Source organism: Onychomys torridus, chromosome 10 (assembly GCF_903995425.1).
Source record: "Onychomys torridus chromosome 10, mOncTor1.1, whole genome shotgun sequence".
NCBI lineage: Eukaryota > Metazoa > Chordata > Mammalia > Rodentia > Cricetidae > Onychomys > Onychomys torridus.
Window position 1 is genome coordinate 89,265,288 of NC_050452.1, and position 14,243 is coordinate 89,279,530.

General features: G+C 38.1%; 1 pseudogene; it reads left to right on the forward strand.

Annotated features, from left to right (window-relative positions):
- LOC118591946 overlaps positions 1 to 12,932 on the forward strand; it is a 32,448-nt pseudogene extending 19,516 nt beyond the window's left edge.
- The last annotated feature ends 1,311 nt before the right edge of the window (positions 12,933 to 14,243 follow it).

Genomic DNA, 14,243 nt, shown 5'->3' on the forward strand with positions numbered 1-14,243 from the left:
ACAGTCTATCTGAGGGGGTTGGGGGTCCTTTATTATGTCAAGAGGAGGGAGTTCTGGAGGCCCACAGAGGTTTCCTAGTAAAATCTGAGCTTGCTTTGCCTAGAAGGGCTGCATTAAGTGATGGCTTGACCACATGTGTGGTTACCAGGTGATTATAAGGGTCTTCACTTGGCTGAGTTAGAGGGATGTTTTTGCCCCACCCCTTGCCATACATATAAAAAGCCTTTATGAAGAGACAGAAGGGGCTGGTGGATATTGAGCCAGGCCCTCCCAAAGCTATCCCGTGTTTCTCTCTGTCTTCTTTCCTCTGTGTTTTCTATCTAAATATTTCTCATCCCTCTCTCCTCAAGAGTATCCTGTCACTAGCCCCAAAAACAGTAGCTTTAAACAAACTCAATGCCATCATGATTTGCACATATAGACTGAGTACTAATACATATTTCTAGATAGGTATCTACATAGCATGAGCACTTTCCTCTTTATACACATTAGTTTTCTCATTTAGAGTTTGAAATATTTTCTCATTTCACCTGCTAAGTTTCTGCACAGCTGTGAATACACACTCTATGTAATTAGCAAAGAAAACATGTATATTTAAGACTTTGGAGAATTTATATTTATTTATTAGTGAGGATGAAATTAAGTTTAAAAATGTATGACATTGAAGTGTAGACATTGATTACTAGTAAAAGTGTTTTAAAATACATGTAATGACCAAACATCACTTTCCATATTTTATGATTTATTATCCTTATTATCTCCAAACAAACTTATACATAATTATTACACAGTCAATTTCAATTAAGAAATTCACAATTTAAGGAATCTGTTTTTAGCTCCATTTTACAACATTGTTTCTCAGGTTTTAGGTGGAACCTCTTGCCCCATGTTGGGCGCCATTTGTAGCTATAGTTTTTCTGGTCCTGCCTGGCCCATGGTCAGGACAAATCTCTCTCACCAGCCAGTTCCACAGCGGCTCAGACCCAACTAAGTAAACACACAGAGACTTTTATTGCTTACAAACTGTATAGCCTCAACAGGCTTCTTGCTAACTATTCTTATATCTTAAATTAACCCATTTCTATTAATCTTTACTTTGCCATGTGGCTCACAGCTTACTGGTACCTTACATCACGCTTGTCATGGCGGTGGCTGGCAGCATCTCTCTGCCTCAGCCTTCCACCTCTCAGCCTGCTCCTCTCTGCTTGTCCTGCCTATACTTCCTGCCTGGCTACTAGCCAATCAATGTTTTATATATTAACCAATCAGAGCAACACATTTAACATACAGAACAACCCACAGCAGTTTGAGACCCTGTCTCAAAATGAAATGCTGAAGCAAGAATCCCCACAAAAGTTTACATTGGATGTGTCAGCACTCACCTGTAATCCCAGCAAATGAGACATGAAGGAAAAAGACCTGGAGTTCAAGGTCAACTATGGCTATATAATGACATAGGAATCACCTTTAGGTTCCATCAGAGTGTCTCCAAACAAAACAAAACAGCACAAAATTCTCAGTTCCCTTAGAAGAGCACACATCAAGGTTCCAGCAGATAACCAGGGCAAACTTGATGAAGAAAAGCAGGGAAGAGTGTTTCCCTGACTATGACAAACAAGATTCATAGATAATGAAATTGGACATATTTAAATAGCACATCTAGATATTTGGTAATCATGAATTTCCAAGGCATTTTACTGATGTGTTTTTCCTCTACGTCACTTGCCACTTACACAGTGACTTCATATATCTCTAAGTATAAGGATGAATAACATAGATACTATAAACTTGTGTTAAACACTATATACTGAGATATACATAGACACACACACACACACACACACACGGGGGGGGGGGGGGGCTGCAAATATGTTTTATATTCCAGTCACTTGCTTGTAAATGACTCTAGATACATTATCAAAAATATTCCCTGGCATATTCATCTTTACTTGACACTTATGTCATGGGTTATACCTTCACTGTTCTGATTCCTCTTCAGGAAGACCCATAACACTCACTGAGATGATGGGGAAGGCAGATATATGGCTCATTTGAACCTACTAGGATTTGGAATTTCCTCACCCTCTCTTACCAAATTTTGATTTTGTTGGAGGACTCCACTGTAGACCTGCCAAGCCTCTGCCTAAGGTAAATATAGAGCCATTTGTTTGCTTCTGTTTGCCTTGTATTTTCAGCAAGAAATTTATTGCTTCAGAATGGTGGTTAAACTCAGAGAGTCACAGGAATTTAGATAAAGAAAGTTGCCTATAGAAACACCTGTTTCTGTTCCATCAAAAGTGTAAGTATTTCAAGCCAGCAGTGGTGGCACAGGTCCTTAATGCCAACACTTGGGAGGGAGAGTCTTGTGAATCTATGTGAGTTTAAGTCCAATCTGGTCTACAGTCTGAGTTCCAGGACAGCTAGGAAACACTGCCTCATAAAATTTTTATAAAAACATGTGAATTAAATGTGGAATAAATTAATTCAGCAAGATTCTGTTATAAAAAACATTATCCTATATTTTAGTGTAACAAACACACAAATACTAAATGCAGAGAGAGGTCCAAAAGCCAAGTCCTATACAAAGTGATTTGAGAGTAGATAGATGGAGTATGAACAAAGAAAAATGCATTTTCGAGAGTCACAGTGGCTCTGTTTACTTTCTTGATCAAACACATAAGTGAAAATGTACATACATGCATACATTTGCCTAAACTGACACAGTAACATCAGTGTAAATGGAGGTGGAGCTTTTCTTTTATCCTAGCTGCTCAGTCCCATATAATCACAGAAAGCTTATATTAATTACAAAATGTTTGGTCTGTAGTTCAGGCTTATTACTAACTAACTCATACCACTTAAATTACCCCATTTCTACTGACCTTTATTTTGCCACGTGGCTTTATGGCTTTACCTGTTCTCTAGCATCTTGCTCCTCCTGGGGTTGGCTTGTCTCTCTCTGACTCTGCCTTTCTTCTCTCTGTATTTTCAGTTTGGCTGTCCCACCTGGCTTTATTCTGCCTTGCTATAGGCCATAGAAGCTTCTTTATTAACCAATGAGAGAAATACATATTTACAGCATACAGAAGGATTATCCCACAGCATTTGTCCCTCTGTCCAGTCAAAATGGGAAGTTTCAATTTTAACTTAGTAAAATTATATAGAAGAAAACAGTTATCAAACAAGAATTACAGTTACAATATCCAGTCCATTTGTATTTGACAAAATTAGAGAAAATATTTTATTATTTATCTCATCTTGGTGAGTTTAAAGCTTTATATCTAACTTACCTTTTTATCATAACTAAGAAAAACTATAATTATCTAGTCTTCAATTCCATCAAAGAATTGAGAAGGAATTAATATTACCTGAGTAAGAAAAAAGTGCAGGCAAGTGACTTCTAAAGAATGTGACAAATGACAGAATCAGCTAGCTGCCTGAAAAGTCACTAAGGTTTCCTCTGTAATATTGGGGCATCCATCTTTGGGACACAGGCTTAGCATATGTGATAGACTTCCCTGTGAAGTAGGGAAATTTGAAGGACTGTCCTACCTTGTCTTGTCAAAGCTCGGCAGTCACCTGTCTTGTGTGCTGCTGGTATAGTTTAGACAAGAACAGTCTGCTATTGAATGAAGGGCAGTTCCTTGTCCACATGCCTAGCTTTTGTCATAAAGAAAACAAACTGCATACGGAGTTTCTTCAATGCCCATCAACTTTTGTAGAGTACATTGGTGCTTCCAGGAGCAGATGTGTCTCACTGTCATGAAAAGACTAAGTCATTAAAACATTTTAAATGACATATTCTATAGGAGACTGAAGATTGCCTATCTATCTGAAATACAACTTTTTATATCTAGAAAACAAAACTAGCATGACTATAAGTTTGACTATTATAGGAGACAAACTATAATATATATTTTTTACAATTTTTTTATTTTTTAATTATACTTACATTTTTAATTCAGCTGTATAAACACAATACTCAAAATAAGAGTAGAAATATTCATGAAGTATAACAAAAATCAACCTTAAATTTAAATCAATAAACTAAAATTTATATCAATTTAAAATATTTTGAGAATAGCCGTTGTTTTTTGAATTAAAGAAGATTCAATAACTATCCTTTATTCCCATCATTTTTACATAATAGCTCCCTTTTTTCTTTTAGAAATAGATTGACTGTGATCAATAACAATTAGTAACCAACACCCTTTAAATGTGGTGGACCAGCCCCCATAATTATTTACCCTAGGGATTCTTGATGAATGAGGAATAAGAGACTTCGTTAGAAATGGAGGGGAGAAAACACAGGATAGACTCAAGTGGACCTGAAACCTTATCAAAAGAAACCCCAAATGTTATTCCAAAGGTCTATTTAATAACAACAGCAAGGGGTGGAGCAAAAGACCTCCCCCTTGCTAGTTACAGTCAAGTGTAGACCCTTACAAACAGCTGATACTCAGGCCCATTGTTCAATCAACCTCTTATGCAGTCCTGCTGGGTACAGCCACTAGGAAAACTAGTGGGCTACAACATATCCCTCTTTATATTATAAAAGAAAAAAAACTAATGATGCAACTGCATCAAAATAACATAATAATTCCAACATAAACATTTTTGTTAACAATTATAATTCCTACTCTCAACCTTCCTACAAACCTGCTCTCAAACTACAAACCTATATTTAAGAACGATTTCTTAATAGAACTATACAAAACATAACAATTCACTCAAGTAACACGAAAATATTTTTAAATTAAATATACTGAGGAATATTAACTCTCTTTTCTTTATATTTTAAATTAAATCTTGATCCTAGTTAGAAACCCTGTATTTCTCTATAAGCAGTTCCATTTTTACATAAACAGTTCCATATGCAGTTCATAAGTCATCACCGTTAATAGAGTCAGTATGCATAAGTAAATTCAAACTCTTCCATTGTAATGAAATCATTACTGTTTATTTCATTTCTTAAGTCTAAAAATTCAAAAAGAGTTCTGTTATCATTCCTAAAAGTTCCTCTGAGCACTCGTAGTCAGGACCTGGCTAGTCAGGTGCCCTTAAGTCTGTGTACAGCTGTCTGAGTTGTAATGACTCTGAAGCAAACAGCTCCAAAGAGAAGTCCCACAACCAAAACATGTCAGGTCATGGAAGTCTCTCTGAAACCTCTGCGCCCATCCACCACTGTGCTCTGTAGTCTGCAGCCCTCTGCAACTGGGCCACTCACAGACCAGGCTAGAGAGCTTCACCTAACAGACACACAGGTTCAATATTCATTCCATCAGCTGCCATGAGCTGAAACATGGCTTTTCCACAGCCACCCTGGATTTGGGAGAAAAATCCATTATCTGCATCACTCATGGTCCAAGTGCTCAGTAAACGAGATCCCAGTTACAGATCCCTGGTATGGCTGCTCAGACTGGAGCATACAGCAGTTCCTACGTGTCATAGCTGCTCATCCAGAACTGACACCCCTTCTTCTAGGCCTCCAGAAGCAGTCTGGTCTCCAGAGTCTCCATTGCTTGCTCTTCATCTTTCGTGTGGCCACAGCAAACCACTGGGCTCTCTTGGCCATTCACCTTTCTCCAAGTGTAGCATCACAAAGGCTGCAGAACTTTGCTGTTCACCTTTCCTGCAGTGCAGCATCTCTGCTGGGCTTCCAAAGGCTGCTTGCCATTAGCTTGTCTCATAGCTTAGCGCTTCCCCTTCTCACTGTGGCTTCCTTTCGGTAAAAAACCTGTAGACCCTTGTTTACAGCATTGATGCCTTGAGGGTCCCAGCTTCTGAGACCCTCTGGCTGCTGGTACTTGCACTGGCTCTTGGCGTCTGCTGCTTGAGGAGCTATGATGCTTCTTAGGTCTCAGCTGTGAACACATGGCTGCTATTTTCTGAAGCTGGCAGTCTCTGGAGCTGCTTCTTGTTCTTATTGGTGGTTTCTGGAACTGCCAAGTCTGATATGCATATTGTTTTCCCAGGGTGGGAAAACTTACTCTTCACATCCTTAGACATAAAGCCTATATAATTCTAAACCTACATTTTTCTGACTAAATCTATAACCTATTTAAACCTACATATGATAGGACTACTTTATAAACCATACCCAAGTCTCATTCAAGCCTATATAATAACTTACATTCTATAGGACTACTCTCTAAATCCCAAGTCCTACTCAAGCCTTTACATTTACTTTATAAACCTTACATAAGTCTTACTTACATTCTATAAGTCTACTGTATAAACCTTAACATCTAGAAGAAACCTTATCTAAGTCTACAACTAGCATCTTTACTTCTTACAGGCTTAATATAGGACTGCCTTAGATATTCTTAAAGATACTCTATAGGACTACCTTAGCAAAGATATTTCTTAACATCTAGAAAAAGATTTTTTCACTAAATTATTAACAAGACCAGAAGAACACAAATCATTTCCAAAGTACAGAATTTATGGTAAAGTTTTGGTATTATTCTAAACTTTCTTGAGAGTTTGAAATAAGATTTGTCAATGGCTCTTTCAATGCTGGGAATTAGTGAGTTCTGTTGCTATGGATTTGTAACATTTGTTGCTAGGAAGCTGTAACATTTTTGGTACAAGGCCACAACCCAAAGTTGCCTTTCCTGCCAAGCTCTCTCAGTAATTCCAGAACCAGCAGAGATTAGCTCTCAGCAGTAAATGGTTTCTAATTAGAGGCTGTCCCTTTACCCAGATTCATAACAGCTCCCCTAAGTACTTCAATTCAGACTAACATTTCTGTTATAGTAACAGCAGTACTTTTGGTTTGCTCTACTGAAAAACTTCCCTTCAATCTGAGAGTGAAATTACCATATTTAACTACTGTAAAGCTCTTAGCAAAAACTTTTTGAGCAGCTCTTAGATGATATAAGGCAGTTTCAAACCTGCATTAATACTGCATTTCCCAGAAAGCCTTTCATGTAAGCTAACAAACTTGCTAGTTCACTTTACAGGTTTTCACTTTTACAAAAGGAGATTTTTCTTTCTTGAGCTTGCCTTAGAATGTCTGTGCCATCTTTTAACAGGTATATCTATCTAATTAGATCTTTCACCTGACCCAGTTCCTGAGCCTTGCATCTGTTTGTCCTGACACTGAGTTACAGCTTATTGCCAGAGTCAAATAAATCCCTTAGGGCTTCACTCCTGTTCAATGAGGCAAACCCAAAGCATTTGTTTCAGAAATTTCCATTATCTGATAGAAAAAGGAGTTCCTCTCCTGATAGCTCCCCATTAAGGTCTTCTTTGATAGATTTTTCCTCTGAGTCTTCCCCAGGATTTTGCATTCATAGCCCCATAGTTAGGTTTATCTTATCCTACTTACCCTAAGCTTTTCTTTCTATATTCCTAACCCAATATTTCTATTCTCTACCTTCCTTAATTTTTACAGATAGAAGAGGGAGTGTGCACCTATATAGAGAGAAATGTAATGCTGCAATCTTGTGGTATCTCACTGCTCAACCTATATATCCAAGAATAAAATAACATTGCCTTCATTTTTCAATTCTTTATTGGCATGCATACACTCCCAACACCTCCAAAATCCTTTTGCCAAGTCCTAGGGTCATTTTTTTCTTTTTTATCTTTTTCTTTGTCTCTGTTCAGGTGCCATCTAAGGTGATCCAGACCCCACCATGATTTACACCAGGGACTCTTGAGGAATGACTTAGTTAGAAATAGAGGGGAGAGAAACAGAGAGAAAACACAGCATAGACATGAGTGGTACTGGATCCTAATGAAAATGGGCCCCAAACTTTATTCCAAAGGTTTATTTATAACAATGCCTAAGGGTGAAGCAAAAGATCTCCCACTTGCTAGTTACAGTAAAACAAACACCTGGTACTCAGGCCCATGGTCCAATCAACCTCTTATGCAGTCCTGCTGGGTACAGCCACTAGGAAACCTAGTGGGAGACAACTATTAAATGAAAACAAACATTCATAAATATATTTTGGGAATTTGGGTGTAGTTTTCTAGACACCTTCCCATTGACTGGTGGGTGCTGCAATATTTGAGGAACCCTGAGAAAAATTAGAATTATGGTCAAGTCCTGACTGGAGTCTTTTGTGACAGCAGCTTTCAAGCTGTTCTGGATGTAGAACTCAGAGGAAACTGCAACAGAGTTGCTCTGAGACATTGGATCATCTGGGACATCCATTCCCATCAGAGATTTTTCAGGAGATCTTCTTCAGTCAAACCATATTGACTTGGAAGAAATGCATAGCCTCTCCTTTCCTGTGGAAACAAACTCATAACCTCACCTTGAAAGAATTTTTGATTTCCATTTGACAAATATTTTTTTTTTACTTCCATTTTCAAGTTAAAACATTCCTAAACTATTTGGTGGGTTTATTTCAATATTCCCTCTTTCAATGACAAGTCTCTTAGCAGCTGTCTTTTGTCAGCAATTAAAAAATTCAAAATTAAAACAGTAATATACAGGATCCAGACTTCCTATGTATTTTCCATCTTTGTGTGGCTTTTTATTACATTACTTTTACTGTTTCCTTAACTAATTTGTTTCTGTGAAGGTCTATACTCACTATTTATTAGACAATAAAAGGAATACATATTCACAGCATACAGAAGGATTATATCACAGCCCATAAATTGGCAGAATATACTAAATTTCTTTTCAATGAAACTAGTATCAGTTACAAAGAACATGAATGAAAAGACAATGGATATCCTTAACAATATTAGAGATAGATTTATGGTCCATGAATTCCACACCTGAGTATTTTTGTAAAAGAACTAAATGAAGGACCTCTATGAGATAATAATGCAAGGTTTACCATGGCAGCACTACTCCTGAAGGGAACAGTACATGATGGATAGAATAAGAATGGCCTCCATAGGCTCATATACTTGAATGTTTGGTTCTCAGTTGGTGAACTGTTTAAGAAGGATTAAAAGGGGTGATTTAATTGAAGAAAATGTATCACAGGAGGTAGGCTTTAAGGTGTCAATAACCCAAACCATGCCTGGTCTCTTTCTATGTGTCCACAACTTATGGTTCAGGTAGAGTTCTGGGATACTATTCCAGTGCAAGGCCTGCTTATGGTGGTACTCCCCACCAAGATGTTCATAGACGAATCCTTTGAAACTTTAAGCAAATGCCCAACTAATTGCTTTTAATATAAATTGCTTTAATCATCTCCTCACAACATTAGAACAGAAACTAAGAAAGGCAGAAGAAACGTAGAAATCACCAGAATTGTTGATAAAAATTAGATAGTATGCAAATACAAAAAAATCACTAAAACTTTAAAACCTGTGGTCTAGAGATGCATGGTATTACATTTAATGACAGTACACTAAGTAAACTAGCCAATGAACAAGACAGAAATAAAATAAAAATTCTTTATGTAAACTCCTTAGACTGGTCAAAATAATAGAAACAGAAAGCAGAAGTTTGGTGGCCAAGGGACCAGAGAGGGAGAAAGAGAAATTTGAAATTAATATCAATAGATCTTGCTTTTCAAGATGAAAATGTTCCAGAACTGTTTGTATGAATGTGAAGATGTGTAACACAGAGAACTGTAACCATACATTTGACTACAACTGTACATCTTATATGTGGAAGTGAATAGTTTCAAAGAATCCGGTATTCTAATAATTTCTAATGCTGCTCAGTTTCTTCCTATGGATGTTGGTGTCAGTTTTTATGCAGGTTATTTGGTGTTGCAGCTGTTTGTGATGAGCAGATATTTCATTAACAGGAAATAGAAGACTTTGTCCAGTCATCTGGAGAACATGGTGTTGTGGTGTTTTCCCTAGGATCCATGGTGGGTACCCTAACAGAAGAAAGGGCCAATATGATTGCAGCAGGACTTGCCCAGATTCCACAGAAGGTGAGATACAGTGTCTCAGTGTTGCATACTCACTAAGACTGTCATATACAGTTCAGGTGTGATGGCAGAAACCTCCTGTGAGAAACTGAAGCTGTCCTGATAGCTCTAGCTCATCTCTGAAGTCACCTGTGACACCAAAATACAAGGGACAGATGCCAAATAGTGGGTGGTGTTTTGATTAATAACTTTGTTATTAACATTGTGTTCAGAAAAAAAAAAAACACTTAACAATTGTTTTTAAACTTGGCATTAGGAAGGCATTATAGGCGCAAAAATGTGCCTTATTACTTCCTCCACTATCTTGGAGGATATTTAAGGACTCTCCACACACTACAATGTAAATATCCAGCATTTAAATTATAACCAGTAAGTGCACCAGCCCAGTAACAATAAGAAAATAATCAAAATTTGCAGTTGTGGGACTGCAGAAGTGCCTCATCCTTGAAGAGCATGTGTTGCTCACCCAGACCTGAACTTACTTCTGAGACCCCACATTTGTCAACTCACAACTGACTATAACTGCATCTCCATGGGATGCAATACCCTAATCCAGCCTGTCATGACACCAGTACACACTTTCCATCCATAGATATATGTACACATACTGTCTTAGTTAGGGTTTCTATTGATGTGAAGACACTTCATGGCCATGGCAATTCTAATAAAGGAAAACATTTAACTGGGGCTGGCTTACCATTTCAGAGGTTTAGTCTATTATCATTATGGTCAGTGGCATGCAGGTACACATGGTGATGGAAAAGGGGCAGAGTTCTTACATCTTTATTCACAGGCAGCAGAAGGAGACTGTGTGCCACACTAGGCATAGGTTGAGCATATGAGCCCTCAAAGCCTGCCCCCACAGTGGCACATGTCCTCCAACAAAGTCACACTTCCTCCAACAAGACCTCACCTACAATAGGACCAAAACCTATAGGCCAAGCATTGAAACACATGAGTCCATGGGGGCCTTACCTATACAAACTACCACACATACATACTCACACATGCAGATATACTGGCGGACACATAAGTAATAATAAGTCATTATTTTAAAAATGGAAGCCAGGCGGTGGTGGCACACGCTTTAATCCCAGCATTCTGTGAGTTTGAGGCCAGCCTGGTCTCCAAATCAAGTTCCAGGAAAGGCGCAAAGCTACACAGAGAAACCCTGTCTCGAAAAACCAAAAAAAAAAAAAGGAATGTGTGCTATTTTTGTGTATTTGTTTATCTTTTATGTTATTTATTATTATTATTATTATTATTATTATTATTATTATTATTTAGATGCCTGTGTGTTTGTGAAAGAATGGGTGTGGATTAGAATGGAAGTAGAGGAGCTAAGGGAGGGAAAATATAATCAGAACATATTAATGAAAAAAATATTTTCAATAAAAAGAAAATAGAAAAAGAAGAAAATGTAAATTTTTTAAAATGGAGTTTGTATAATAGCATAATATTCCTTTGTGGTCTTGGCCAAATGTGACCACCTACATATTAAAACAGGATTATGCATGGAAATGTTTTCCTTGCTATTCAAAACAATAGGTAGGCTAGGATTTTCCAACCCAGAGTCCACCTGGGAGACTGTGGCTTTTAAAGCAGAAGTAGAAGGTAACTTGGGGACTTGCTCTTCAAGTGACCATGCACATAGACAATGACATGTCACAGAGACCTAAGGAGCAGGTGTTAGACTAGACTTTCTCACAATGTCCAGTACAGATTTGGTTGATGCACTGGAGACAGTCACTAATGACCCTTTGTAAGTACAGTGATTTTGTTCAAGATGGTACTAGTCCAGATAGGTTCTCTCGAAGGTAACAGTAGAATTCATCTGATCTCTAGTGTAATCAGATTTCCTGTTTTTCACCTGTACCACAACTTCATGGACAAGTAAATACACAGATTAGATTACTTACAAAGTGTGTAGTTTAAGGCAGGCCTTTTGCTAGCTTGCTGTTTATCATAAATTAATCCATTTCTATTAATCTATGTTGTGCCACGTGTTCTGTGGCTTACTGGTCTGCTGGCATGTTGTTCCTTGGACAGCACGCTGGTGTCTCTCTCTCCTCTCCTTTCTTCTTCCTATCTGCTTATATTTCCTGTCTTCCTCTAAGCTGCCATGCCACAGGCCAATACAGTTTTATTTATCAACCAATATGGGAACAACATATATTCAAAGCATACAGAAAGACATCCCCTAGCACAATACCCTAAAATGTAAACATCAACAACAATATAAAACCCATTTAAGCACTGAGGAATGATCTTTTACTATCAATCAAGAGTGCAAACTATCCCTATAGACGTACTGTATGAGAGGTTAGTTTAGAATAATTGGATGACGGAAATAGTTTCTAAGCTGCATTCCAGCCCTCAAGTCATCTTGTGCAAGTATGTCCCTTTCTCACCAGTTCCTAATTTTTAATCATCAATAGTGTTTTTATTGAGATTATAAAGAATTTTGACACAATTTCTTCTAAAGAGCATCAATGTGATCATGCTCGGTGTCTATGAATCACCTCACCAACAGTGCTAGAAAAGGATTATGAACATTTGCTCTGCTGGGAAGATTTACTTCCCAAAATGATTTGCCATTTCAGCTTGGAGAAGAATTTCTCAGAAAATACAAGCTTACAGGAAATCTTTCAATAATGTCCCAATCAAAACCACACTGTACCTAGTGCTAATCTGTGGTATTTATTGAGTCTCATGATGCTTTCACTTAACCTATTTTAGGCTTGAAGAAGCAATTAAGTAAATTAATTGGTTTTTGATGTTGGTGTCTTTAGCTATAAGGAGAATGCCATGAAGCTATTTAGAATCCAACAGGATCAGCCAGTGAAGCCCCTGGACAGAGCTGTCCTCTGGATTGAGTTTGTCATGCACCACAAAGGAGCCAAGCACCTTCGTGTGGCAGCACATGAGCTCACCTGGTTCCAGTACCACTCTCTGGATGTGCTTGCATTCCTGCTCGCCTGTGTGCTGACTGTGATGCTCATCATCATGAAGTGTTGCTTCTTTTGTTGCCGGAAGTTTGCTAAAGCTGGAGAGAAGAAGAAAAGGGAGTAGCTGAAGTGGGGAGGACGGACAGACGGACCTCCCCAGTGCATCCCAGCTAGGCAGGCTTTCCATCTATCCCTTAGTCACAGCTGACCTGGACACTGTCACTCTTATTCCAGTCTTTTGAAGTAGCCGTGAGCTGTCAAAAGTTCCTTTTCCTCTCACTTATAAAGTACATATGCCAGAGAAGACCACAATTTTTAAGTCCCAATATCACTTACCTCATGTTATATTCCCAATCTGAAATGTCTCCCACAGACTCCCAATTTGTTTTGTTCATTTTGTTGAATTTCTTCACTTAGAATTTCTTACCTTGATTCAGGAAAATATTAAATTGATCCCTCATGATCACATTCTTACTTCTCATTGGATCTTACCTAATATGTCCAACTTACAACTTTCTGTCCTCTAATTTTTAATAACCTAGTAAGTCCAATTAGTACTGCCTATATATGCATGCATGAATTCATGGGGAGACATTGCTGGATCATGGCCAATGTACCAGTGTCCACTGACCCCCACAGTAATGATTCATCCCTTCCTGGAATCTCTGACTGCCAATAGCATTTATTAGGAATTTTAGCTACCAGATATTATGCAAGTCCTGTGCAGCTGACAGATTAAGTTTATGAATGCAATAGCCATGGCATGTCCAGAAGAAAGTGTTACATAATATTTCTTCCCATCATTGGGTTCTTACATTCTTTCCACATTCTTCTGAAGTATTCCCTGAGCCTTGGCATGGAATTAATCATTCTCAGCCCTTTGGACAGTTGTAAGTCTCCAAGTTGAATGGTGTCCACTACCACAAAAGCTTCTCTGACAAAGGCGAAGAATAAGATACATAGATATGGCTGTTAAAAACATTTAGAAGGCACTTTTCCAACATAACCTGCTGGGGGATATCTTTCTGTATGCTGTGATTATGTGTGGCTCTTATTGGTTGATAAAGCTTCACTGTCTTATGGCAGAGCAGGTTAAGGTTAGGCAGTACATTCACATTATAGACTAGATGAAGAAGGATGGAGTCTAGAGAGATGCCAGCCCCCACTGAAGGAGCAACAAGACACTAGCAGATTGATAATGCCACAGCCATGTGGCAACATATTCATTAATAGGAATGGGTTGACTTAAATTGAAAGAACATGCTAATATAAGCTAAAACCACAGGCCATACAGTTTGTAATTAATATAAGCCTCTGAGTGATTATTGTATACATGGCTGTGGGACCACAGGTGAGAGGGATTTATCCTGACCACAGACCTGGAAAGGACCCTAGAAACTCCCAGCTACAATGAACATTCAGCAAAATAGCAATA